At 34.1% G+C, this 25870-nt stretch overlaps 1 long non-coding RNA gene and 1 pseudogene across 1 annotated transcript; both read left to right on the top strand.

Annotated features, from left to right (window-relative positions):
• The first annotated feature begins 1453 nt into the window (after positions 1 to 1453).
• LOC149197830 (uncharacterized) lies at positions 1454 to 2947 on the top strand. Its single transcript, XR_016254235.1, has 5 exons — positions 1454 to 1520; positions 1707 to 1865; positions 1970 to 2131; positions 2244 to 2478; positions 2882 to 2947. It is a non-coding gene; the product is annotated as an uncharacterized LOC149197830 (long non-coding RNA).
• Positions 2948 to 17352: 14405 nt separating this feature from the next.
• Positions 17353 to 25217, top strand: LOC149197829 (polyadenylate-binding protein 8 pseudogene; annotated as a pseudogene).
• Positions 25218 to 25870: the final 653 nt, after the last annotated feature.

Here is a 25870-nt window from a genome sequence, read left to right as displayed (position 1 = left end):
ATTTTAGAGTAATATTTATATGCACTTTCAATTTGTTCTAAAATAGTGGTAATCTTAATTGGTTGTATAGTTCTACAACATCGCCACATGCCCTTATAAAATTATAATTCGTGTGTCATTTAAATATCATAAGCACTCATGCCATTGTCATGTTAAGTTCTATTTTGCAATAATTATGATAAATGTGCTTTTAGGGTTAAAAAAACCATTGTTGGATAATACATATATTACCTACTATCTCAAATGCTCCAATAATTTTATCTTCATAATTGTGATCATAAATATTTCTATGTGGCATCTCTGATTATTGTTTTTTTATTTTAACACATTGATGTATAAGGTTGAGGCTTTATTGTTTCGCATTGGAAAGTATCTCTATTATATGAATCAATCTCAAAATCTAATAATTCATGTTTCGTGGTTAAAACAAGATGAGCTGCGGGGCAGCAAGTCCCTGCGTTAAGTTCATCCTGAGAATGCAAGAGTGGGCAAGTATTTGCTAGCGACACAAAAGCACTAAGCACTAGTAACTGCAATCTAATCTAACAAGCATAACAGAAACAAACAATACTGAGAATAGCAAAAGAATAACACTGAGTATATATATTACTTCAGGTTAACAAGTACCTATCTATATAATGCTAACAGATTACCACCGTATTGCATAATCGCCAAAGTAGATTTAATCGAAATCAGACATTAACTTAGTGTATGCTATTATTTTTTTTAATTTTATTATTTTTATATATAGAAATGTTATTATAATTCTTTAAATATTTTTGTACTTTATTAAAAAATAAAAATAAGTTAATTACTTGTTTAGTCATAATTCCTGTACAAAACTAATTGGATATTAAACGTAACATGGGAATAAACTCGTAGAGTTGAATCATGATAAAGGATCATAGTAATTAAAATACTTTTTCTTTCGCACTTGTCTAATAGAAACAAAAATGTTGAAAACACTGTCAGTTCATCAGATTAAAAAAAAAATATTTAAGAAAAGTGCCTGCATGCATAATTTCAAACCACCAATTCACTAAACTAAGTAATTTCTTAATGAGAAATTGAAAATGGGTAGAGTAAGAAAACATAAGAGTAAAACCAGCCATTCTGGACGCGGATGACGATCATGCTGAATGTCAGATCTCCGATTTAATGTTAAACGATGCCTCCGCTTGTCCACCTTATCCATTATCGGCCTTTAGCATAACCAATGAGACATATACACAGAAACAGGGAGTATATAGACTTTAAAATTTTAATGATTGCTGAGGAAGCTCAGCTGGCCCTACTCTAACATGGAAATCGTCGGTCCACAATGGCACCGCGGGCCAATCCAACAGCGCAGAATAGCAGTCGCTCCAACACACAAATATTGCCTTTTGCATGGATTTCACGTGTCAGTAGCAGTGCATGCATTTCCCATTAGCCTAGAGTAACCGCAATTAAGTGTTATTGCATTCGAATAGCTCAGTTCAGAGGGAATCGCTCTGGATTTACAGTGACCGCCATTATTGGTAAGCTGGAATTTCACCAACTGCATTTCTTGCCTTCAAACCCTGATAATATTTGCAAGACTCACTGTAAACATTTTTTACCCTGAGAGGCTGATTTGCCCATGGATTTCTTAGTTTTTACACGATTTCATACAGCGAGTCCTTATTTCTTGAAGAAAACCTTGTTTTCCGTGGTGACTACTGTAGATACTCTGTGAAGGTGGATTGGAATATTCTGGTGGTCAGTACAAATGTCTAGGCTATCTTTCTGCATGGAGCAAATGTAGTTTCTCAACGACCAATCCTGAACGTATTAAAGCGAAATGGAAAATTCCGAAGGAAACAGATAATGCCTATCTTAAGCAGGTTGGATTATTTCCTGGGTGTTACATTTTATTCAATGGTTGTGCCTCTTTTGTTTCTTAAATATACATTATTTTGCATACATGATTAGGTTTGTTTCTGTGCAGTGGTTTAAATCACAAAAGGGAAAGAAGCTCGTTCGCATTCTGCCTCCACTTTCTAAAGGTTCCTTGGAAAATCAAGGCACAATTGGACAATCTCAAAACTCTGGAACTGCATTCTTGAAGGGTTTAGCAGTGGCAATTGCTGGAAATCTTAAGAAATCCCATGTAAGTGATGCAACCAGAGTCTTGGGTTTTATAGGATGCTTTAGTCAGAGTAGAAAACTCTTAATGCATGTAGATCCTTTTCAGAAATCTTAAAATATTGCTCATTTTTCAGCGGCTCATCCTCGTCTTGATAGAGATATGTACGACCGACTGAAATGGAGTTATAATAGTCTGCCTACGAAATTAAAGAATTGCTTTCTGTATTGTGCCATATTTCCACAAGATTGGAAAATGGATGGGCAGCTATTGCAGAATATGAAGGGATTGTTAACAGCAGAGAGGCGGGATATATAAAAGACAGGGAGAACAGTTGTATCAAGCTACTTGAAGATCGTTGCTTGTTCAAGGTAGATCTCTGGTTTTTTCCCATTCCTCTCGACATTGTTTTTAGGAAATCTCTTACAGAAAAGTGTGCTAAGTTTATGTACTAGGTTGATTATCTACTTGAAATAGAAAAAATTGTTCATTATTTACTTGCTAGTTATTTCGGTCGGTATTTAGCTGAAATAGATGCACTTGCATAAGTGTTATATCTACTTGAAATAGAAGATAATGGTTATTAAAATACTTGAAATAGAAAAAACTGCTTATTAAAATACCTGAAATAGTTTGGTTATCTACTTGTCACTTATCTCGCTGGTATTCATCTGAAATAGATGCATAAGTGTTCAGCGTATTTACTATTTACTTGAAATAGAAAACTCTAGTTATTTACTTCCTGAAATAGAAAAACTGCGCGTATTATTGCAGAGTCCCATGCGAGTATCCAGGTCAAAATATGGCTATCAAGGTAGACGAAAGCAGTGCGTACCCGAATTTTCTTGCTGTCAAGTTTTTGTACGAAGGAGGCCAAACAGACATTTCTGCCGTTGAAGTTGCCTGGGTGAGTAACCACCTGTCATTTTCATATCACTCGTCTCTTCTAATAATCTTAATCAACAAATAACATTAATTAACAAATAACATTAGAATCCCACCTAAAAGAGAAATAGAATAATTGAGAAACACGTTGCAAAAATTTTCGCTTAAATGAAATCACACCATCTGAACCTCAATGGACTGACTGGTATCGCAGGTAGGACAAAAATCACACCATCTGAACCTCAATGGACTGACTGGTATCGCAGGTAGGACAATGGAGATGGTACAGTATGAGTCCACGCAAACACAATGCAGTTTGGGAGATTGCCAACAGTGATTCATTCGATGGGCAAGGCTAGCCCCCTTTCCAGTTCAGAAAAGAATGCCTCTGCAACAAAACTACCCAACTACCCAACAAAGATAGGGGAGCTGAAGCCTGCAATGGAAAATCAGCTTCCAGCCCCAACAAAGACAGCGGAGTTGAAGCATGGTGGATGCAGCAAAAGGAAAATAGATAGAAAATCAACTTCCAGCATGTGGGAAGCGGAGCGGTCTTCTTATTGAATGGTCGAATTTCACCTTCATGCATCACCGGTGGTGTTGTTGTCTAACTGTCAAAGCTGGCAGCGCAAAAGCTGGCAGCTGTTGCACCACATGGCAAGTTCAATGCACAAGAACAATTAGAACATGGAAACTTGGTTACGAATATAGCATTTAATATCTGTTCAACTATTTCATTAGTTTCAAATTTGCGAAATAAGAACACATAACATATGGTTCTTCCCTCTATGCCGGGAAGAGGCCAAATAAGATGGCAAAACTATATGCCTGTGGAAACTTTGCTTTATATAAAATAGGAAAACCATATGCCTTTGAAAACTTTGGTTAATAAGTGGCAGCGACTAATAACAAACAAACAGGTGATTTAATGTTATAACATCACAAATCGATTACTATAGTCCCTGGACATTGCCAGATGGCAGGGACTAATAAGGCATTAATGACACAATTGTTGTTCATGTTATATATGTCATCATAAAGGTTCAACCCAACTGCTTTTCAATATCTCTAATACATTTGGCACTATCTTAGTTTATCATTACAAAACAAAACCATTGACATTTGATTCACTGATGATAATAATAAGATTGTTGATTGATGATAATAATGATGATAATAATAAGATTGTTGATTGATGATAATAATAAGATTGTTGACTGTTGATCTTGATGTTGATGATATGAAAAATAGATGATAATTCTTATGTTTAATATTCCAACAATAGCATAGATTTGAATAATTATTTGACGCTGATGTTGATGATATGAAAAATAGATGATAATAATTATGTTTAATATTCCAATAATAGTTTAGATTTGAATAATTTTTGTTTTGTCTAAATTGGATATCTTAAATTTATTTACATTCAACCGTTTATTCTACTATTCACACCTACACAACCTTTCTCTTTACTTTTAGTGTAGGTAATATCGAGTTGTCTTAGTCAAACCAATTCTTAAATCTCCCTTTACTTTTAGTGTAGGTAATATCGAGTTGTCTTAGTCAAACCAATTCTTAAATCTCCCTTAATTACTTGATGATTGTGACTTATTTTGGACCATTAGGAACGCAATTGTGACTTATTTTGGACCATTAGGAACGCCCTCCTTAGGTTAGGAAGTTTTCTTCTATGGGTTTGAAGTGAGAGGAAAGGCATCTAAGGTGATAGTGGATGGTTTGCCTAAAAAGCTACTTCTTGGATAACTTGTTGGGATTAGGAATTTTCATCCTAGGTGAGAGCTTGAGCTACAACAAGAGGTATATAATTTGTTTATTTTTGTATCAGTTTACTAAGAAAAATTTTGTTCATGCAAATGTAGGCCGAGAGAAATTAGGTAAGTAACCTAGGAATTAACATAGAGGTAAAGGTAAAGACTAGCATAGGGGAGAGAGAAACAAAGTACTCTTTAATGTTAAGTGAAGTTGTGAGGCCCCAAAATTATCTCATTTTTACCCTCACATACCCCCATTTTGTCCCTTGTTTACCATTTTGAACCTACCTTACCACGCATATCCATACTTCTTTGATGCAAAGTTGGAGAAATGAATCTAATTAGCATATTATTCAAAATTTAGAAGGTAAATATGTTATTCTATCTAGACGCCTTCATTTTTATGCATTTTCTAATATTTACGTTAGTTAAAGAGCTTGCAAAAGAAGGTTTGTAGATTCTGGCAACCCCTATAGCGATCTTGCAACCAAAGGTTGAGTACGTGTTGATAGTTTGGACATTGAGACACTACGCGGGATTGCTGACTAGATCACCTTACACACTTGTCGAAGGTCCTCCTAGAAGTTAGGTCAAGGGATTGCATGCTCAAAAGACGACTATAGTTGTTCGAGGTTGAGATTGGAGTAGTGTTGATGGTCTGAAATGACCTTTTCAACATGTAAGGGAGACCACACATACAAAACCTTAAATCAACTCCCTTTCTGTTTGGAAGGGTGGTTCCAACTGGTTCAATTGGGTCTAGTTACCCCTCTCTTTCTCTACTGGCTTATAGTATGTCTATTACATTCCAATAGGAAAGAAACATAAGATCTGACCTCTTGCAGAGCTCATGCAAGAAAGAGATCCTTAAGCTGAATTAATGACTCAACCAAACCATTCTAAAGTCTGCCTCTGTGTAAGAGGGCTTCTAGAATGCAATAATTAAAACTAAATGTTGATCTACTCTAAGTAACAAAAAGTAAATCCTAAATCTATCTCGATTGAAAGAAGAATTAGTTCCCCTCTCAACCAAGAGAAAGGTAAAAAGGGGTTTTGAACCATCTTTGAATTTGAAATAAAAAATGAAGTCAATAAGTCGGGGAAATAGTTCCAAGATTTATCAATAGTTCAAGCAAGTATATGTATTCATCTATCTAGTGAATAGTTATGAGACCTCTGATGCACATACATCCAAATTCAAATAAAATGAATTCAAACTAAAACATATATGACTACATTAAGGAAATAGTTCTCATAAAACAATCATTATTAAAACCAAGATAAAGTTGACATGAATTTGCTAACTAGTTAACAAGTATGTCATTTTTATCTATTCGAATTCATAATTTAACTTGATGGCAATTAGATCCATCATTAAAAGATAGATTTCAAATGATTTAGATAAGCATATATTAAATAAATTTGCGATAGTGCAAAACTTCAAAAACATATACTTATCTTGATCAAGAATTGCCTCAAATTTTATTAAATGTAGGCCACCAATCAGGGTTTATCTCCAACAATAGTGTACAAAAATTAAATATTTAATCATAGCCTTTGAGTACATGAAAACTCTCTGAAAATTTCATGATAGCATGAAACAAAGTTGAAATATGTCTCTTTTAATCTCCACGAGTTTAGTCCAAACTAGCGAATTCTCTACAAAAATATTGCTCTCTACATTAGTGCAAAAATCCCTCTCTTTGCCGAGAATTTCCTCCCCAAGTTTCAAATTCGGAACCCCCTATCCAATTCTACAAAAGACATATTTATAATTACAATAATAATTAAAATGAGAGAGTTGTTGGAGAATAAATTTGAAACAAGGAATTTTAATTGGCCAAAATTCTTCTTTCTCTCTTGTTGGTGCAATTCCATTGTTCCAAGTCTTCTCTTCTTCATCTCCCCAACTACTCACCTGCCAAAAATCAATGAAAATTCAGAAATAAAACCACTTCTCAACAAATTGTTAATTTAAAAATAAATTAATACCTAAAGAAATTATCGTGCTATGATTGCTTCAAATGGATCTGATCAGCCTTTTGGTATTGTTGGGAATGAATTATTGACAACAGTTTCCCAGAGCCGATCAAATTTGCCCAAATCAAAATAAAAAAACTATTTTTTGTTGCAAATTCGTCACTTTTTATTCTGATGGATTTATGGATCATTAAATGATGAAATTTGCTAAAATTGAACATCTCATATTATTCTCCTTTCTCTTAGCTTTCCAACGAGCTATTGCAAGCTTCATTTGGTTGAGTGAATCTTGAAGTATGCCTCTCTGAAATTGAAGTGACAAAAATGTCAGAATTCTGGAAAAAATCATGCCTTGGCTAAAATTCATAAAATTTAATTAAAAATTTAATCTAAATTTATCCAATTAATAATTATTAATTACCTAAAACATTAAATAATATATTAATACAAATTATAAATTGAATTATATATATACAAATTGTTAATTTATATTATAATTACAATTTATTAAATTAACTTAAACTAAACTAATTATATGTTAATTTATTTACAAATTAATTAAATTATGTACCAAAATTAAATTATATAATGTATGAAAATTTTAATTTAATTAAATTATTAAACAATAATATAATATACATAATTTAATATTAAAACAATATTATATTTTAATTACAATTTATTAAATTAACTTAAACTAAACTAATTATATGTTAATTTATTTACAAATTAATTAAATTATATACCAAAATTAAATTATATATGAAAATTTGAATTTAATTAAATTATTAAACAATAATATAATATACATTATTTAATATTAAAACAATATTATATACAATTAAATCCCCTATATGTCACCGTACCTAAATCAACGTTTTACCAAACCTTTTAAATATTCCAAACCATATGATAATAACAAGGTACGAACAAGGATCGGGCATCGGCCATCAGAGCTTATAAGAGGGAGGAATAAGAGTTAGGTGGGAGGCATAAGGTGTGATAGAGTTTTATCGGAGGTGAAAGTTTCAGAGATGTAATAAAATGAAATGGAATGAGGGAAGATGATGGGGCCATATGGAATGACAACATTAGACCATCGAAGATTATATATATCGGAGGTTTTATTAAGCGAAAGTTTCAATATTTTAATTTCCGAGGAAGAGAGAAGAGGGAGGAGTTATAAGGTATTGAGCTATAAAAATTACCGAGGCTCGATTGAATGAGAAAGGAAGGAGGTAAGGTGAGGCCCACATGGAGTGGGACCTTTTCATAAATTACAACCACCTGTGTAAAAGTCACGGCATAACGAATTACAATCATTTTTCATTTTTCAGATTTTGGATCACATAATTTCTTTTAAATTGGAATTTAACAGAGTTCTGAAATCCGAAAAAACCATAATTTTAATTGTTTTACAATTTGGCTGTGGTAATTTTGTAGGACCGTTAGCGAAAAATGAATTAATTAGTCAAAATTAACTAGTAATCAATATTTACAAATAATTTACAAAAATCAAAATAATATACATTTTGTACATTTTTTTAGCCCATGCGGTAAAAATTATCAAACTTCGGAGGAGTGCCATTTGCAAACCGTGCAACCACATGAGATGAAACGAGAATTGATGGAAAGCTAGTAGAAAGTAGAATGCAATGAAGTAAACAGAATAGAAATTGAAGAAAATTAAAATCTCACAAAATTGTAGGACACTTAACCAAAAGAAAAATATTAAAAGGTGTTTAAGTCAAAATTTATGAAAAGAGTCCCCATTATTTGAAATAAATAAGTCAAATGGGGGTGTTGTGTTTTCACATCAACAATGGCGCCACACGAGAAAGAACCAATTTTCTCTTGGTTAAAACAAATGATGAAATTCAATTTACCCAAAGGTTAAAAATGAGGAATTTTATTAAGTCGTCAAACGATAAAACATTTCGCTTGGGTCCCATGTTAGATGAATTAAGCAATATAAGTTTAAAAAGATAAGTACTCACACTGAAGAAGTCTAATGTTATGAATACAAATTTTGGGAAAATTTGTATTTTAAGATTACCTCGTATGAAAAATAGATGAAACTACATATATGAGTTTTTTTATAAAGCATATATCCATCAATATGAATGGTCTCTGACATCACTTTGCTGTCGGTGAGCTTGAACAATACCTCGATGAATTTGTCTTTTATGCCATACAAGCATGGACCTGCTTCCAGCAAGCGTCTATAGCCCCAACGAGTTTACTTATATTCCCCATGCTTCCCCTTTTGATCACCCTTTTGATAAGCACATTTGCGAGATTTAGTTTATGATGTACCTGAGTGAAAGGGGTGGGATGGTAATAGAGACTTAACCAAATGGATATAATACTTCCATAATGTTGACTCCAAAATCTTTCCTCGCGACTATCAACCCGGAGACTTTTATAAAGTGGAGGGATGGGAAGGATCCATTGAGTTAAACTCGGGTCAGTTCTTTCCTTTAAAAGGTGAACTATATCACTTAGAAAATATGCATGTTCCTCCATGAGAAAGGTTTAAATCAAGGGGGATTTAGGATTCCATAAAGATACACCTTGAAGGTAAATGAAAACCATTAAATCGATAGAGTAAATATTTCTCATGTTTGCCAACCAATGTTGGGTGAGGAAAAGGCCTTTCACATAAATCTTGGCAGAGTCACCAAAATCAAACTATAACCAATCAACAAAAAGGAAAAATAAATCCAAACTGAAGTGAAAGAAGTTACAAACATTTAGATTTCCAACCTGTAAGGGAAATACTAGTCATGAGGCGAAATTAAGCCAAATGAGAAGTCTTTGCCTGCATAAAAAACATCTTAATATTTTTTCAACAAAAACAAAGCTTGTGAAGCAAATTAAAAAGTTCAGGGACTCTCTGATTTAGCTAACTTGATGAGGATCATTATTGTTTCTCCCAAGAACTTGAAAGGTAACAAAAAAAAGGAGAATTAGTGCCAAATCTGAGCTGATAGGGGTGCAAAGCAATTCTCGAACTCCTGCAAAACAGAGTTTGAGATCATCAAAACTAAAAACAAAATTGAAACCAAAAATGTAAAGAAAATGAAAAGAATGAAAGTGAGCATAAGAAACTTACCATTGGAGAATTTTATTTATAATTTTACTTGAGAGAAAACAAGTTTCTCCAACAAAAGCTAACCTCTTCTTTTAATTGGAAGTAAAAGCGTGAAGAAGTGGCTTTCAATGTACTTTTCATTGGCTCAAAATCATAACTTATTAAAGCAATATGTAAAACTAGGAAAACGATGTCTCATGTTCAAGGAATCAGAAATAAAACAAATCCATCAGAAATGAGACTGAAAATATGCTTCTTTATGAATTGCAGTGGAATTGTTCTCTTCGTTTTTCAAATTTCATATCAACTCCATGATTTTATAAAATGTCAAGAATCAAGACCAAGTCCCAAACAATTTAATAATGGTTTGTGAACACTAGGGGAGGACATGAATCTTTGCATGATAAGTATAGAGTGATATATAAAAAACGCAAACATAAATCGAGCATGACCCATTACCTTTACATATTCCAAAGTTACTTCCCAGCTGGCAGCATTACCATAATAGTTGCTCAAGAGTGTCTTTTTCTTTTCCTTTTCACCATTTTAATTTCTTCCATATGTCGGGAACCCAAACCTCTCTTATATTACTTTAAGTGAAAAGACGCCAGAATACGTGAGAAATTCCATGCTAGATTTCAGAGTGCGGATATCAGGAATGGATTTGAAATAAAGTTACAATATTCCAATGCTCCAAAATAGAGAGGTCTGATATGGATACTATGAGTTAAAAAAGTTCCAATATGGAAGACATTGATAAATGACGTGTTAAAGGTAAGAACTCTATTAAACAATATTTCTAGAATAAAAATTCTTCGATGGACATAACTCTGATAAAAAAGGACTTTGCATCATAAACGTTTTCTGCAAAATTCTTCTTCGGAAGTTTAATTGAATTTCACTTTCGATATAAGAAGTCCCAATATATAGAAGTCTTGAATATTAAAGTAAAGCATCGGGAAGCAAGACCTTGGAACAAAATCATTTCATAAATTTTCATAAATAAAACTTATGATATTAAACATACCCGATAACGAATGCCTTTTAAATGTATCACATAGGAATATTGTCTTTTTGGTATATCAAGCATTCAGATATCGGGGGTAAACAATTTCGTAAGAGTTTTATAAAATAGCTTCAATGATGCTTGTTCCGATAAGAAAATAACCTTAAAGTTTTGTGAAAATCGATTTCAAGAGAACTTACATTTGTCTTTAAAAATAAGCTTCCGAGAAAAGGATTCCGAGATGGAAAGAGGTGAAAAACGAAACCGCAGGAAGAAAATTACATTGATTCATAATAACAACCTAGTATGGAAAAGATTTCTTGTAAAATCCTTTAAATGGAAACCAAAGAAACCTAAGATTACTATTGGATAAAAACATGGTATCATAAACTCACAATTGGATGTGTCTTTACGAGATTCTGAGACTGATGAATTCAGGTGGAGAAATAAAATCGACCTCATGGATCTCACGAGACAAATTTCAGAATATGTTTTTCAAAATAAACATACAAAATAATACAAACCAAAGAGATAGGTTAATGAGTGTAGTATAGAGACTCAAATCAATTTTGGTCAAAGGTGTATAAGAGCACTTTTACAACTGCTACAGTAATTTTTCCTTTGCTTATGACAAATCTAAATAAGAAAGAGTCCAACATTCCATTTTAGCTGCATCAACGAGAGGCAGAATTATGATTATTGACTCATATCGCTAAATTTGCAAATAAAGGAAATATGCAGAGAAACATTAATACACAACACAAAACAAAAGTATTTCTGATAAGAAATAAGATACTTCCTTGAACATGTTAATGGTTTGGTAAGTGCTGATTACTAGCTTTATCCTAAATCTAATCAAGTTTTCTTGTAAAAATCATGTCTTCAAATCAAGCTAATGAAGACCTGCAAAAGAAGAAAAACAGAAATAATAAATAAACTAATGAAAAGAAAAATTGAAAACAGATGACAATGAACATGTCAATGCATACCTGGGAGAATTCTAATTGTAAGTTTACCTCATGAACCTTCAAGTTCTCCCATGCATTTCTCAAAATTTTCATATGTTCAAAATCATCTACTTAGTTTATCTAAATTAATTGTTGCAAGATTATAGGAAAATAAAGTGTGTTTATCTTTTGTTTGCAACAAAAGTTCTGAAGTATATCAGATGGATGTAATGTCAACATTCTTGAAAGGTGAGCTTGAAGAAGAAGTTTACATAGAACAAACTGAAGTATTTTAGCTATACAAAAATACTGAGGTATTATCTAGGTTGAAGAAGGCATGGTATGGACTTAAATAAGCACCCAGGGCATGGTATTCTAGAATAAACAAGTATCTATAACAGCAAGGATTCAAAAGAGGAACAACTAAAAGTAACTTGTATATTAAAACTACGAACAAAAATATTTTAATTATCGTTGTTTGTGTTGATGAGATCATTTTTGGTAGTGATGTAGATTTACTCAGCTAAACATTTATGGCATATATGCAAATTGAGTTTGATACTTGCATGATTGGGGAACTCTCATTTTTTCTTGGATTGAATATTATTCATTTAGATAAAGGTATATCCATTTCCTAAGGCAAGTATCTCAAAGAAATGCTAAAGAATTTTGGAATGGAAGAATGTTATGTTGTCATCACTCCTATGGTCACTGGATGCAAGCTTAGCAAAGATGATGAGTCACCAGACGTATATCAAGAATTGTATACATCAATAATAGCCAGTATTTTGTATCTAAATGCCTCACAAATAAACATTATGAAATATGTTGGTGTAGTTTCAATGTATTAGTAAACCCCCAAACAAAGTCGTTTGTTAGCTCCCAAGATGATTCTCAGATATTTAGGAGCTACAATGGACTATGGCCTATGGTATCCAAGGGTCAATATTTTTCATTAACTATATACACAAATTCTTATTGGGATAGAAAACTAGATGATAGGAAAATAACAAGAGGTGGTGTGTCTTTCTTGGGAATCACTGAGCAATTCGGTTGAACAAAAAGTTATCATGTATCTTTCTTTCTATTGTTGAAACTGAATATATAGTAGCTACAACTAATTGCACATATATTTTGTGGATGAAACAAACTCTACAAGATATGAAAGTTACTTATGATAAAACCATTCCAATCATCTGTGATAACACAAGTGAAATTAGGATATCCAAAAAATCCTATTCTTCATTAAAAAACCAAGCATATCCCCCTAAAGTACCATTTTCATATAGAAAAGCTGGTTGATGAGATCCTAATTTAGAATATGTCTCAACCAAGGAACAAGTTGTTGTTATCTTCACTAAACCTCTTGCACGATAACCTTTTGATTATTTAAGGAAAAATTTGGGAGTGATATCTCACTCTTCTCTTCATTATTTTTCATCACAAGCAATGAGGGAAACCATCTAAATATGTACAAATATGGTTATAATCACTCAAGAAGAACTAAATTTCGGGAAGCCTATTAGCAACAAATTAATATAAACATCATGTTATATCTTTTTAGAAGCAAAATGGTCAGTGGGGGAGTAACTAATCCCTTTTCCATTGATGTCAAAGGGGGAGAATAAGAAAAAATTGGAGATGCGATGAAATGTGTGCATAGATATTGAATATGGAGAGTGAGAAAGGGGGAGAGTGATTAACCATTGGCTCATCAAAAGCAATGTTTGGAGTGTTTCCAATTGGTGGTGCTAGCATCTATGACCAACAATGTTTGGTGGAATTTCTGTCAATGCCAAAGAGGGAGGTTATTGAGCATGTTGGTAGTTTATGTCATTGATGTCAAGTTTGAAGTTCAAGGGGTCTAGCTTGGTAAGTGTGTTATCATTGATGTTTTGTATGTGTGTTGTTGCCTAGCTTGAGGTAAAGGACGAAGGTAATATCTTTGAAGGCATTTTCTTCTTCAGTTCCTTAGCTCCAATAATAAAACTAGGTTCTTAACTAGATATTCCTCTCCAAGACCATTCCAATGATATATGGCACTCCATATAACTCCCCACGAATAAAAATAAAACCAAGGTTGAATTTTTGAATTTCAAGCATGGTTCCAGCTGATCATGATTTCGGTATGGGCCCACCATTAGACCAACACCAAAGTTGAAAAGGTGGAAGTACAGAGGTAGCGAGTAATGGTTGGTAAGGCTTCCACTCACAACCCCTAGTCACTGGGTGCTTGGCCTAAGCAATTTAGTGCTTACCGATTATCGGGCCTGACGATGTGTAAAAAAAAGTAATGGGCAATGAGCAGTAGGCTACCATGACATGATAAGGAGATGATGTGGCCTAATGAGATGATGACATGTGGTGGTGGCATGTATAGGATGGCATGTGGCACCCTACAGATGAGACACATGGTAGGCAAATTTAACCCTTTTAGGTGACCAAGTAGCTCTTTTTGAGTCACACATGGTAGCATCGTCGTATGACAAGTGGAAGAAAGATGACATGGAATATGATGTGGTAGTGACATGATAGATATGATGCAACAAAATATTACATGTGGCAGGTTCTGATTCGATCTTGAAGTTTCAATGTGACAGTCTTGGGACTAGCACCAAGGTCTAGTTTTGCAAAGGTTTTTAATGTATATAGCCCTTGGATAAAACAACCAAGATCTAACAAATCAACCTAAAAACAACAAAATACAAAATTCCAAGTCATTCGGATATCTGGTGATCCAAGAGGCTAGCAGTTTGTTGATTTGCAAGTTTTAATTTAGAATGGATCCCGATTAAAATATTAAAAGAGATTGAATACATGGATATTCAAAGTGTCTGAGAAATCTAAGGGCATCACAAAGGACCGAATTTGGATTTCGAGCACAAGGGCTCACTGAGCCATCTAACTATCTAAGAATCCAGGAGTTAAGAGATGTAAACAAAATTTGACCACAATAAAATACTTCAATTCTAGATTTCAAGAAGAAGGGAGGTGGTCAATATTCCAATGGTCGTCATTTTGTATCTTGCACCATCTAGATATTAGACGATCCAAGAATATAGAAGTTATTTAGATATTTGTAGGGTGTCACATGTCATCTTGTACATGTGACCACCACATGTCATCTTGTGCATGTCACCACCATGTGTCATCATCTCATTGGGCCACTTCATCTCCTTTCCATGTCATGTTGGTTGTTTCTCGCCACTCGCAGCTCGTTGTTGATGTGTGCACATTATTAGATTTGACAGTTTGATAAGCACTTGGCTGCTTAGGCCAACCACCCCGTGACTAGGGACTATGACCACAAGCCTATGACCAGGGATCAATTAGAAACAAAATTTCAACATCTAAATAATTGAAAAATCCAAGTGCACACATCTGTTAGACATCATCTTTATAAATGTTGAAGGGTGTTGGCACTTGTAAAATCACCCATAGATCGACTCATTTAAAATGTACATACAAAAATCATATCCATAGAAATAAAGTGGAGTGCAAAAGAGCCTATTTCCACAAGTGCACCCATAAAGTTGAAAGGATCTTATATTTGTCAAGCACCAACAAAGAGAGAACCAACAAAGAGAATAAGCCCACCATTAAAAGTATCCTACACACAACGAAAAAGGAAAAGGACACAATTTTTTTCAATCGAAGCACAAATGTCAATGGAAAAGGAAAACACGGTCAACAAATTGTTCATCTCAAGAAAATATGGTGACTTCAAAAAATTTCTAGAGCATGTATAAATCATATTTTTATCCCATAATAGTATTATGATAGATTTTAAAATGGGTTATAAGTGTTTATATTCATCCTAAAAGAGAAATTCTAGTTTTGGGACTTCATCTACTTCATTTTTTAATCAAAAGATCCTTTTAATCAAAATATTTTGTGTACATTTGGTGTTTCCATTTCTAATTGTTATCATTATTTAAATAGTTTAAGTGCTTTACCAAATTATTATTAAGATCCTCATGAACATATAAGACATTATATTTGTTTCTTTAGTTGCTTAAGTGTTTTCATTTTTATTTATATGCCATGTGATGATGCTTAATACTCAATTCTATGATAGTAAACATCAATCTTGCCATAAGAAAGTGATTTATTTTTGTGTTAATTGACTTGTTTCTTTGAGCTTTTACTATCACATTACTGACAACCATATTTTGCATGGAAGATTTATATTGCAATCATGAGTACTTAAAATTCTTGATTTTCATATGTTGCTATCACCATTGTTATTAATTTATTTGAATATGCAAGATTGTGCCAAGTGTTTCATATGTATGCATATGTCATGCCTCTTGTTTTTGTAAAGAATGAAGATGAATTGAAAATGGTGAAACATGACAGGCAAATGAGGATAGGAATATAATAAGCACCAAAACACTTATTTCATTATACATCTCAAGTTGCTAAAATTTAAAAAATCATAAGAATTAAATAAATTATAACTATATTATGATTATTATTATTAGTGATATAAAGAATTAATATATAAGTTCAGCATATATATTCTAAAAAACATGTAAGAAGATTCCTAACTATGGAGGTCCACCCCCACTTTATCATGGAAATTCTTAGTTTGTAAGCTAATACCACAGGTTCTCAATACCACATGCCCAAAAAACCATAACTCATTTCATATGACATTTTTTTTTAAATTAATGTGTTTAATTAAAAGGACAAAAAAGGCACAACTACACTCAACCTTTATTTTGTGTATACTACCAAAGATATTCTATAATATTATGAGGGGGTTAAATCCCTACTATCGACATAATAATTATTGACATTTTTGTAGGCTAAATCCCTACAATACCATGGGCTAATACCATGGGTTCTCAATACCACATGCCCAAAAAACCATAATTCATTTCATATGGCATTTTTTTAATTAATATGTTTAATTAAAAGGGAAAAAAGACATAACTACACTGAGTTTTATTTTGTGTATACTACCAAAGACATTCTATAATATTCTACAAAGGTTAAATTTCTATAGACATAATAATTATTAATAATTAAATTAAAATTCAAAATCTAAAAGCCTTATTCCAAAAACATCGTATATACATAATATAAACTAACAAACTCTTTAATTCAAATTCTAAATCAAATAAAACTAATTTTTTTTTTATCATTATAATTTAATTCAAAATTTTACCTATTAAAACCATAAAACAAACACAATTCATATACACAACTGTATACTATGGTCTTTTATTAAATTATATATTTCATCTATTAAATAATAAAATAATTATAATCTCTTTATTTTATTTAAGACATATTATTTAATTTACTTAATTACATTCTCTTTAAACTTTGACGTTTCCAACCACTACTGCTCAACTCCTGAAATTTTCTCGGTCATAATGGCTTTTTCTATTCAAATTAAAAGGCCCAACAGCCTTGACTTAACCTTAACTTAAACGCCCAACTGCGCCGACTTTTCCAATTTAAAATTTAACTCGTAGAGTTGGAAAGATTGGGTGGCACTTTGTAGGTGGAGTCCCTAGAAGAAGAACAACAACAGGTAGTTGTTATTAATAATGGCAGCGAGAAAGAGAATGAATCGGTACCCAAATTTCAGGGATAATGGCAGTGAGAAGGAGAATGAATCAGTATGTGGTTCAACAGAGAGCAGAAATAAGAGAAAAGAAGCAATAATGGTCCAACCCCAACAAGAAGAAGAGGGAGTTGTTAAGGTCCAAGCCCAAGAAGAAGAAGAACACGCAGTTGTTAATAATGGCAGCGACTGTCAGGAAGTTATTAATAATGGCAGCGAGAAGGAGAATGAATCAGTAGTACCCAAATCATCTCAAGAAGTTGTTAATAATGGTAGCGAGAAGGAGAATGAATCAAGGGGCCCAAATCTCTGTACGTGGGGGATCTGGAGCCCAATGTTACGGATGCGCAGATTCAAGAACTCTTCCAGTAGGTTGGCCCCGTGGTCAGTGTTCGCATCTGCAGAGATGCCATGACCAAGACTTCTCTGGGATACGGGTATGTCAATTACATCATGATGTAGGGTAAATCTTTCTAAAGATCTATCATGCCATGACTAAGACTTCTCTGGGATACGACTATGTCAATTACATCATGATGCAGGGTAAATCTTTCTAAAGATCTATTCCACTTCTGCACCCTTTTCCTGCGTTTAGAAGTGTGCTACAACATCCTCTGGATTCTTCTTTAATTAATAAATATTTTCTCTCACAGCGAACTACAGAGTTGTTACTCTCACAGTAAACTATAATTTTGTTACAGACTCTCACAATAGACTACGGTGCTATTATAAGACTCTCACAACAAACTACAATTTTTTTACAAACTCTCACGGAAAACTACGGTGTTGTTATAGGACTCTCACAACAAACTACGGTGTTGTTACAAGAAGAACACATTGTTTTTTTTTTCAATCACGCACTTTGTAAAAACACAGTTTAAAGATCCCTTCGTAACTTCCAAACGAAAGATCTTTTTGGGAAATCACTTGTGGAGTACCACATAGACCCCGCTCTGAACAAAACCCAGATGCCAGAATTTCGAAATTCGCCTTCTTTTGATCAGAAATCGACCCACAAAATTGGTGACAATTTTCTTTTACGAATTTTCTTTCTTCTGTTTGTTGGATACAGAGTGCTTTGTATTCTCGAATATGAAATATAAAATGACTCTTTCCAATACACAATATTGGATGCCAAAGTACTGGATTAAAATATTCACTGAAATATGATTCTCTAGGTTCTCATTTGAATGTAAATAACAAAGAAAATACAGTGCAAGAATTCCTCATTCAACATAGCAATTTAAAGACCAAATCAATTTCAATCTCCTGATATTAATATTATGGTTCGTAAACCTCACAAACACATAAGAAAATAATTGTCTCACACACACTTATAGATTCAATTTGCTGCTACAAAAACCACTGGTCTAAGAAATGTTGTTCAATTAACTTCAACCTCACACAAAAATTTCTAGCACCCAAAAATGTTCCTCCTCTCTCCTTCAAAAACTCAAAATCAACTGTGCCCTCTAGACCTCCCTCTCATTGATCTCATATCCTTCTTTTTCTATTTCCAATTTGAACTTATCCAGCTCTCACAACCAACTCCTACAAACCTGTATTTAGTTCCTAGACTAATGCAACAACTTCTATTTTAATAAAACTACCCTTATCTCTAACTTATGACTCATTCAACTACTAACTACAAACAACAACTACTCTTTCGAGTCATCCCATTTCTTCAGGGATATCATTAACTGACATCTAACAACTAAATAGATTCATCTACGCTTGCTAAGAAATAAACATTGTTTTACATGAAATTTTACATTGGCCCTTTCTTGGCTGACGTCTAGACCTTTAGGTTTGACTAGATACTTCGAGCTTGATCTTTGAGAGCCAATGCTCCTGCATCAAGCTCCCAAAGTTGAAAACATTCATGATCTCCCGATCATGTGATTTCATATGCTGACAAAAACCTCCAAGGTCCCAAACTTTTTTTTTTGCGGTTGTCCATAAGCTTCACTGTCTTCATCTCTCTTTGGCTGTAACCTTCCAGGCTTCTACACCTTATGCTGTAGTGCTCCACTGTCATTACCTTCATCATTTTTCACCTTCCATTCAACTTTACAGTGGATTACTTGCTTGGCTCTGTAGTAGCTTTTCTTAGGTACTCACATCAAATACCATAGTTCATCTATGGCCTCTTGCAGTTCAATCCTTTGCTGATAACAAATCTTGCTTTTATTATTCTGCCACTACGTCTCACTGCACATTGTCCATTCATATTTACACTATTGATTACTTTCTTCAGCTTTTTCTACTTCAACATTTGTTATTACTCTTGAGATTGCTCCAGATACTGCTGTAGATATTGTTGCCACCCAAACTTCATGAATATCCTTGAAGATATCTCCCTCTGCAACATCCAATTTCTACTCCTTGTTTGCAAATTTACTTCCCAATGATTTAATGTTTTCGTTCCATGGGTTAAGTACTATCATGGAATCTTCCTTTTCCTCCTTCATTTGACCGTTCTCATGTGCCAATTTGTTTTTGTCTTTGCAGCAATATCTTCATCACAACCTGCAATAATACACCAATTATCATAATTAAAAATATAAGGCCTCATTGCCTTTTCCTTCTTTGGAAACATCTCAATTTGATGTTCTGAGTTTTCCTCTAACTCCTTTGTCAGCACATCAGTATGCTGATTTAAATTCTCAAAAGAATTCACGAGACTATTAGCTAGTCTCTCTTCCACGTCATCCGTTCCAAGAATGTCTCCTCACTTTGGTTCACAATAGTGAACTTCTTCTGCAACTTCCACTTGCTGCTTCATATATTCAGATTTACTGCCTATCATCTTCACGACTGTATACTCATCCACCTTTTCTTTTCTATTATCCAGTACATCAGAATCAACCAATTCATTAAGCATAAATGTTTCACCATGTTTTCTTTGTTTGCCAACATTTTTGATAACTTCTTTTCCACATTTGTCATCCATGACAACCTCTTCATTCTCATTTAGCTTTGATTTTACATTCTAGATACTTATTCTTTGGTTTTCTAGCCTTTTCTCCAAAAGACTTAACTTATGCCACAAATCTGCCATCTTACTTGGAATTTCTCCCAAAAACTCTATACAATCCTCACTATCTTCTTCTTTGTCACAAATCCAATTTCTTGGTGACACTACTTATTCAATCTTCATCAGAACAAAAGTCTGACTCTCCATCTGTGTGAACTCTTTAGATGTTTGTCCAACTGTCTTTCTTTGGCCACTCAAGAAAGCCAATTCCTCTTTGTCCTTACCAATAACAGGTTCCTCATTGTAAAACATAACTATCTCATCTCCATTGAAAATACTTCCTCCACTAAGCAAGGAATTTATGAACTCCTTCTGTTGCCATAACTCATGTTGATCTTCATCTGAAAGATAGTAATCATCATACTTTGCTTGGCAACTTTCATCTTCACTCAAGATAGTTCCAAAGGATGGTTTGTCTTTTGCAATACCTGCAATCACACATAACTTGTTAGTTTTAAAACCACAAGACCTCATGATCTCATTTGATGATTCAATCATCAAGTCCTCCTGTTGTTCCAAGTCCTCTACATGACTCAGAAAATCTTCAATGGTCTTCTTCTCAGCCTCTTCAAGCCCTCCACTTGGTTGCTTGATATCCTTCTCCACTTCTTCTTGCTTTTGGCCATCATCATAAGCCAAACTTTCTTTACTCTTACCCCTTACAATATGCTGAAAAGCAACACTTTTCCCCAATTGTGTATGGACATTTATATGAGACCTAGCTATCCCATCTTCTTTCAGAACAGAGTTTAGATTCTGCCTGTCTTCTTCCTCCTTGATGACAATGTCAGCAAATTGTCCTTCCTCACATGTTCCACCTGCAAACATACACAAGTTATCAGATTTAACACCATAAGACCTCTTGGTCTCACTTGAAGTTTCAGTCTTCAAGTCTTCCTCCTGATACTCACTTATTCTGAGTAATTCTTCCTTTAGTCGAGCATTCATCATTTTCTCTTTCCTCCTCTGTAGCCTATGCCACCTTATCTTTCTTCTCATACGAAAACCACACCTTTGGTCTTTCTCATTCCTCTGTAACAGTTCCATTAGTACTTCAAGATGGACTATTATCTCAGCCTTCTCCCTCTCATATTCTTCATTAGTCAACTGCTTCCATATGCCATTTGCCTTGGCATCTTCTTTCTTCACTTTTCTTCTATTGTGGTCTTCCTCAAAACCTCTGCTATGACTATCAGTAGTCATCTTCTTCTCCATCTCTATGAGTTCCTCACTTACTCACTATGAGATGCACTAAGCCTTTGCAACAACAAGTCCTCCCTACTGCCACTTACCTCACCAAGCTTTCCTCTGGACTTGGTCTTTTGGAAAGCACTGGTTCTCTGTCAGGAACCTCCTGAGCATTTCTCTCTGCTCCTTCTAGGCTCACATGCACAACTCATCTACACTTGAGAACACAATTGTCCTCTTGTATTTCGATCACAACTGAAATAATAGGTTCTAGCCACACTCTCTCAGAAACCCTTACTGGCTTCCTTCATCACGGCTCTTAAGGCTGTGATCTTCTTGCTGAGATGCTTCACTAATTATTGTTACTTGCATATCAATGATATTTAAAACAAAGACCATTCCAAGCTTTCAAAAGCTTGCTGCTGCCAAATTTCTATGGCCACTTTAAAATGCTTCTGCTCAGCTTCCTTCTAAGAACACTCTTGTCCTCTCTGTCCAACCTTCAGTCAGATTCTTCAAGTTCACTGCCACTTTTTTTTCCAATCTTTCATTCAGTTTGTTCTTTAGAACACATACAACTTTCCTTGTCTGTCTGTTGCTATCAATATTTACTCTGTCTTTAACCTGCAAAACTCAAACTAGAGTTAAATAAAACAATACCTGTATGATTTCACAAGCAATCTCCATCCACTCTTCACATTCAACTGAATCTCCATTTTCATCAAGAAAACAAACATCATTGTGCTTTCTTTAGGCTTCTGCAATCTCTTCTTAAGAGTACCACTTATTCTCATCTTCTGTCATGCCTTCTACTTATCAGATTCAAATAACCTGATCTCCTCTTTGCAATATCTTCGTCAATTTTCTATAAAGCACATTTGCTTTTACTGATCTCCTCTTTCTTTCGCAATCACACTTGCATTCTGCACAATTCTGCTTTAATTAAAAAGATCTTTAACCAAGCTCTGATACTAAATGATGCAGGATAAATTTTTCTAAAGATCTATCCCACTTCTGCACCCTTTTCCTACTTTCAGAAATGTGTTACAACATCCTCTGCATTCTTTTTTAATCAACAAATATTTTCTCTCACAACCAACTATAGTGCTATTACAGGCTCTCAAAGCAAACTACAATTTTGTTACAGACTCTCACAACAAACTACGATGTTGTTACAGGACTCTCACAAAAAACTACAATTTTGTTACATACTGTCACAGCAAAATACGGTGCTGTTACAGGACTCCCACAGCAAACTACGGTGCTATTACAGGAAGAAGACATTGTTTTTTTTTTTCAATCACGCAGTCTGTAAAAACACAATTTAAAGATCCCTTCGTAACTTCCAAATGAAGGATCTTTTTGGGAAATCGCTCATGGGTTACCAAATAGACCCCACTCTGAACAAAACTCAGGTGCGAGAATTTCGAAATTCATCTTCCTTTGATCAGAAATCGACCCGCAAAATTGGTGACGATTTTCTTTTACGAATTTTCTTTCTTTTGTTTGCTAGATACAAAGTGCTCTATATTATCGAATCTAAAATATAAAATGACTCTTTCCAATACACAATCTTGGATGAAAAAGTACTAGACTAAAATATTAACTGAAATATGATTATCCAGGTTCTCATTTAAATGTAGATAACAGATAAAATACAGTGCAAGAATTCCTCATTCAACACAGCAATTTAAAGACCAAATCAATTTCAATCTCCTAATATTAATATTATGGTTCATAAACCTCACAAACACATAAGCAAATAACTGTCTCACACACACACTTGTAGATTCAATTTGCTGCTACAAAAACCACTGGTCTAAGAAATGTTGTTAAATTAACTTCAACCTCACACCAAAATTTCCAGCACCCAAAAATGTTCCTCCTCTCTCCTTCAAAAACTCAAAATCAATTGTCCCCTCTAGACCTTCCTCTCGTTGATCTCATCTCTTTCTTTTTCTATTGCCAACATGAGATTATCCAGCTCTCACAACCAACTCCTACAAACCTGTAATTAGTTCCTAGACTAATGCAACAACTTATATTTTAATAAAACTATCCTTATCTCTAACTTATGACTCATTCAACTACCAACTACAAACAATAACTACTCTTTCGAGTCATCCCATTTCTTCAGGGATATCATTAACTAACACCTAACAACTAAATAGATTCCCTATCTACACTTGCTAATAAATAAACATTCTTTTACATGAAATTTTACAATGGACCCTTCTTGGCTGACGTCTAGACCTTTAGGTCTGACTAGATACTTCGAGCTTGATCTTTGAGAGCCAATGCTCCTGCATCACAGCACCCCTGAAAATGCCAGCGAGGCTTTACGCAGCTTGAATTTTACACCCCTTAATGGAAAGCCTATTCGGATAATGTACTCACACCGTGACCCCAACATCCGCAACTCTGGATCCGCAAACATATTTATTAAAAATCTTCACAAAGCAGTAGACAATAAAACCCTCTATCACAAATTCTCTGTTTTCGGACCCATTCTCTCTTCTAAGATTGCAACAGATGCATCAGGGCAATCCAAAGGATATGGATTTGTGCATTTTGAGAACGAAGCAGCGGCGCAAAATGCAATTAAATGTATGAATGGTGAGTTGATAAACGATACACAGGTTTATGTTGCCCCATTTATGAAAAAGGAAGAGAGAGAAAAAAAAGAATTCATGAAAAAAGAGGAGCGAGAGCAAGAGTCGGAACAAACAAACCCAGAATCCAAGTTTAAAAATGTTTTTGTTAACAATTTATCAGAGTCAATGAACGATGAGGATTTGAAGAAATACTTTGATGAGTATGGAAAAATTATCAGTGTGGCAGTCATGAGAGATGATGCGGGAAAGTCAAAGTGTTTTGGATTCGTCAATTTTGAGAATGCAGATGATGCAGCAAAGTGTGTTGATAGTTTAAATGGCAAGAAAATTCAAGGCAAAGAATGGTACGTTGGAAAAGCACTCAAGAAATCTGAATTGAAGGAGCAATCTGGAACAAATCTTTATTTAAAACATTTGGATGATAGCATTGATGATAACAAGTTGAGAGAATTGTTTTCTATTTATGGCACTATCACTTCATGCAAGGTAATGAGGGATTTGCATGGACACAGTAAAGGTTCAGGATTTGTCTCATTCTCATCTCCTCATGAAGCATCCCGAGCTTTGGCAGAAATGGATAAGAAAGTTGTCCTGGGCAAGCCTCTTTATGTTGCTTTGGCTCAACAAAAAGAGGAGAGAAAAAAGAAGCTACAGTCTCGTTTCTCAGAGTTTCCTAATCCAGTTGCCAATATAGAACCAAGAGTTTGTGCGGGTGTCCCTATGTACAATCGAGGAGGTATGGGTATGGAACCCACAATTTGTCTCGGCGTCCCTACCTACAATCGTGGAGGTCCTACATCATATCATCCAATTGGCATGGTGCCTACTCCAAGAGGTCTTACATCATATCATCCAATTCGCATGGTACCAACTCCGAGGGGTCCTACATCATATCATCCAATTGGCATCATACCACCGCCTCCCAGACATCATCCTACATTATATCATCCAGTTGGCATGGTACCAACTACTTTTCCCCGTGTCTCCATGTACAATCGTGGAAGTTAGGGACAAAACCAATCGATGTTTAATGGCCAAAGACCACCTGCATCATATTAGTTTGGTGCTTCTTAGTGTTTATCTAGTTACTTTGCTTCCTTCTTAGTGGTTAGTTATATTTTGATTGTGATATATATATTACTTAGTTTGCTTCATTAATTATGGTCATTGCTCTTAAAAATTGATATTTAAACATGGCCTTGGGACATGGATTTATTTCTTTCATGTAAAGAAAGATAGTGAAGTTATGTTTTTATTTTGCTATCAAAACCTATAGAGATATATTGAGGAGTGATTTACTTTTCTATTTCTTTCACAACGCTCCAACTCGATACTGATTTTAGAATTTGATTTAGTGCTAACTAGAAAGTAGTGCTTTGTTATTAGTTGGTTAGTCCATAGTTTATTGGTTGTTTGCTTGCAAGTACACTCAACGATTGTTTGTGTGTATGTTGATACTTAGCCATTTCAAATTTCAATCTAAAAATCATTAGTATTGTTGGGAAATTTTTGTTTAAAAACTTTTGATTGTCTGATTATATTTAAGTGATGATTTCTAGATTAGTTTATTTATAAGTTTACATGATAAAATAGATGAATTTGAAAAAGAAGATGTGTAATCTTAGAGTCAACTATGCACATTCCTAGCTTTAAGAATTCTT

The sequence above is a fragment of the Pinus tabuliformis genome, chromosome 2_2, assembly GCF_031772625.1.
Source record: "Pinus tabuliformis cultivar Carrire ecotype Pingquan chromosome 2_2, CPIR1, whole genome shotgun sequence".
Classification (NCBI taxonomy): domain Eukaryota; kingdom Viridiplantae; phylum Streptophyta; class Pinopsida; order Pinales; family Pinaceae; genus Pinus; species Pinus tabuliformis.
Note: the sequence above shows the minus strand (reverse complement) of the source record. Positions and strands in the feature narration are given on the sequence as shown.